Source organism: Lutra lutra, chromosome 1 (genome assembly GCF_902655055.1).
Source record: "Lutra lutra chromosome 1, mLutLut1.2, whole genome shotgun sequence".
NCBI classification, from domain to species: Eukaryota; Metazoa; Chordata; class Mammalia; order Carnivora; family Mustelidae; genus Lutra; species Lutra lutra.
Genome location: NC_062278.1, coordinates 26,216,057 through 26,220,120, shown reverse-complemented (window position 1 = coordinate 26,220,120; position 4,064 = coordinate 26,216,057). Strand labels below are relative to the sequence as shown.

General features: G+C 45.9%; 1 long non-coding RNA gene across 1 annotated transcript; it reads left to right on the top strand.

Moving 5' to 3' along the window:
- Positions 1 to 820: 820 nt before the first annotated feature.
- LOC125095387 (uncharacterized) lies at positions 821 to 2,123 on the top strand. Its single transcript, XR_007125864.1, has 3 exons — positions 821 to 972; positions 1,224 to 1,323; positions 1,947 to 2,123. It is a non-coding gene; the product is annotated as an uncharacterized LOC125095387 (long non-coding RNA).
- The last annotated feature ends 1,941 nt before the right edge of the window (positions 2,124 to 4,064 follow it).

The window sequence follows — 4,064 nt, the reverse complement described above, 5'->3', positions numbered from 1 at the left end:
GTTTTTCTATGTATAAACTTAGGACTAAACTAATCCTATGAATTTAGGACTAAAATATGAATTTAGTTCGAAAATAAGAATTTAGGTCTAAAATATGAGTTCAGGACTAAAATTTAGTTTAGGACTCAAATAGTAGTTTAGGACCGCACTAATAAAAATTTTATGTAGTTTGAGTAGGATGTAGTTTTAAGATTTTTTAAATTTTTTTTCTGTTTTTAAAACCACATTTTTTTTAAACACAAATATTGAGTTACTCCTGCAGACTTTGTAACACTAATCCTAGAGCACGGATATGGTCTTGTGTTGATTATCTCTATCCATGTCAACCATTAGAGGATGCTTAAGTCATAGTGGCATTAATTTAAAACAAAATCCCATGCCAACAGCATATATTTCTAACACATCTGATGGGGGATTCTATCTATTCCTGAAAATATTAACGATGTTTATTTATATATGCAGTAAGAGGTATAATGGTGTACTACTAAAAGTAACTGTGGGAACAATTTAGAAATTGTGGCTTCACTAGAGAGAGAGTAATCAAACATTCTTCACAGAAGTCCATGCAGTTGGTGAGCAGGGGTGTGGCTGTTGAGAGGCCAGCTGTCCTGAGCCCAGTCACACATGTAGGGGCCCCCGGGTTCCTGTGTCCTCACAGTGGGACTTCCCTCCTTCCTGGGGGCCTGATGATCCCAGGAACCCCCTGACACTGTCCAGCCTCTGTAGGGTGTGGACTGAGCAGCAGGAGCAAGAGGGTCACTCAGGAAAAGTAACCAGCCTCCAGTCAGCATCTGCCTCAGGCGATCATTTTCTCTCCTCAGCTCCTGGAACATTCTCTCGTTGGAAACAGCTGCCACCCAGCCTTTGTGGCTCTGTTGTGATGGAAGAGGATTGCCTTATGATAGTGGGAACTGTTTATCTCCATATCATGGGTTATCTCTTGGGCCATCTAGTTGGAGAGGCTCCAAATTGGTAAGTGAAGTTCTTGTCTCTATAAATGCTGGTCAATTTCTGTGTCATTTGCTAGTGCTGAGCTTGCCCATTAATGTTTTCTGTGAAGATACAGAATGTGTTGATCCTGTTCTTGGGTTTCCTGAAGTTTCAGCTTCGGCTGCTGAATCTCACTGTCAAGCCCTGAATTTTCCTGTTGCAGAGATGGTTTGTGGGTTTAGAGACTGTATTTGACTTGTTACCACAGTGATCTCTCCCCTTTCTGCCCTCAGTTGCCTGAGTCTGTCTTGACTTTCCCTTTGGGGACTTGGAGGGAACACACGGAAGCCAGCAACATCTGTGACACCCTTCAGATCCGGGGCTTCCTGGTGGGTGGGTGATCGTGATTTCCTGCTCCACACTTTTGTGGGACTCCCCAGGTTGTGGCACCAGTGTGATCTGTGTGGAGGTCAGGTGAGGGGACAACCTGCAGCTCGTGTCCTTCCCTGGGGTACAGTGATTGGCTGGCTTGATCTTTTGGGATGTGCCCCGTGCATGCCTTCAAGGGTTCCAGCATTTCTTTCCCCTCCTTTCCTGCAGTGCTCTGTCCACATCTTGAAATTTCTTGCATGAACCATTCTAGTTATTCTGTAAAATCAGTGTTTTCGATGAAATCACTCATTCTTTTCTTCACAATTTGTTCTCCATCCTTCTCCGATTCTCTCCCAATGGGCTTTTCACCAGTGACTTGGGGAAGATCACAAGGCTGGCTCTTCTGTGCCTTTTTCAGAAAGTTAGCAGCATCCCATTTTAACCTGATCAGGTTTCTATCCATTGCTGACAAGCACAAGGTTTGTAATGCGGGAGAACTGATCACCACTGTTGTGGCCTGAGGTCATTCTTGGCTTGTGTGGTTGAGCCAATATTCTCACTGCCTCCTCCACAGACTTTATGGTGGTCAAAACACCTTTTGCTCAGTGCCTTCACCCTTCTTAGAATGAGTCGTACTTTCTTAGGAAAAGCAGCAATACTGTACCTACCAGTATCACCCAGAGCACCACAGGGAGATTTGGGGTGTGTCTCCAGCTACCAGAAATTGCCAGCAGTGCACCCCACAGCTGCTCCAGGACCAGCTGGTAAGTGGATAAGGCGGCCAACAGTGGGCCCTCCATGGCAACATAGGGCTTCACAGCTCTGCCCCCGAATGCCAGCATCCTGTGGCAACAACTGACCAGTAGAACCGTTAGAACCCTGGAAACTGGGGTAGGTCAGCTGGACTGGGGGAGGGGAGGCCAGACAGATCTTATAACACGGTTGTCCATCACTTTGCTGTGAATTAGAAAGTGACGTGAATCTCACAAGAACTGGGGCTGGTAGGAAGGGCTGATCCCAGCCTGGAGCTCTGCCACTCCCAGCCCACCTGCCCTACAGCAAATCAGGGGTCAAGGTAGGCCTAGGTCATGTCCCTCTCTGTGCACAAAAGAAGTCAGGGCCAAGTGTTTTGGCCTCCTTCCCATGCAAGGCCCATTCTCCTATCTGAAGTTTCCCTCTGCTGCAGGGACTCTGGTCCTGTCTATAAAGGTCCCAGGGATCTCTTTTCTCTGAGGCACCCTTCTTCCTTTGTGTAGCCACGGTGGGCAGGCAGGTGACTGTTGGTCTGACATGGAGGGTGTCTCCAGAGGTACTAACTAAGAGATCAGGATTCCAATCCTTGCAACTCAGAAGAACTCAGCTGGGTCTGGCAGGGTATTACAGTTTCATGGAGTCTGTGGACACAGTGTGTCCTTGTTCAATCCAGGGGTTCCTGCAAGGGGGTAACTCTGCCACAGGGTGACATAGGGGCCTAGCCTGTTTCTTTCATGTGGCCCTTCTTCTACAGCCTTTGTTTCCCATGAAGGGCCTGTGGGTGGCCAGTAGCCTTTCCTCCTTACCTGATAGGTTGGGGTCCATGATGGAGCCTGGGAGCAGCCTCATTGCTCTGGGAGGGTGTGGGAATTGCCTGCCCTTGGGAGGCCACATTGGGATGCCATTGAGCCCTGGCTGAGTGACGTGATTTGTCATCCTAGAAATGGATGGAGGAGCCTTCTAAGCCTAACTCAGGGCATGATCACTCAAAGAGCTTCCCAGGGGGTTAGCCTTCGGTGGTTAGGCACGAGTTCTGGTATGGATTTATGTCAGGGGATGGCAGAGCCTGGGGAGTTATTTCCTCACTCTGTTGTGAACCTGAGGACTGGCTGGGGTTTGGCTTTGAAAACCATGCCTGGGAGCATCTCCCTGGATGTTCTCCTGCAGGATGTGTGGTTGAACAGTCTGTGCGTGAGAGTCAGGGTCCTCCTGCAGGTTTCTGATTCCTCAAGTACTCTTTTCTGCAGGCTACATTTCCCTTGGAAAGTTAGCTGATAGCACTTGGCATCAACTTTGCTCAGGAGGAAGAATAGTGCTTACTATCTCCAGCCTATGTTTTACAAATCTAACTGATGGAGGAAGAGATGTCCTAATGTCTGATTCAATACATAAGGTCCAGTGGTCCCTCAACAGGCATAGATTTTATATCAGGTGCAGACTCTGTGTCAGTCTTGAAATGAGATATATAGGAGGGATGGGGAACAAAAGTACCTGTTTCCTTGAGGGTTTTTTGTTTTGTTTTGTTGCTGTTCTTTTTTTTTTTTTCTTTTTCTTTTCTTTTCTTTCTTTCTTTTTTTTTTTGTGAAAGCAAAGGTCTTTATTGATAAGTAACTTCCTTTTTAAAGCTTAATTCAATTCATCAACATACAGTACATCATTCGTTTCAGCTTTAGGGTTCACTTATTATCAGTTGCATATAACACCCATTGGTAATCATATCAGATGCCGTCCTTAATGCCTGTCACTCATTCACCCCATTCCTTCACCCAACTTCCATCCTCCAACCCCCAGTTTGTTTCCTAGGATTAAGTGTCTCTTGTGGTTTATCTCTGATTTGTTTCCTTTCAGTTTTTCCTCCCTTATGATCCTCTGTGCTGTTTCTTATTATCCATTTATGAGTAAAACCATAAGATACTTGTGTTTCTCTGGTTCACTTATTTCACTCAGCATAATAGCTTCTAGTTCCATCCATAGTGAGATAAATGGTAAGCTGTTATCCTTTTTGATGG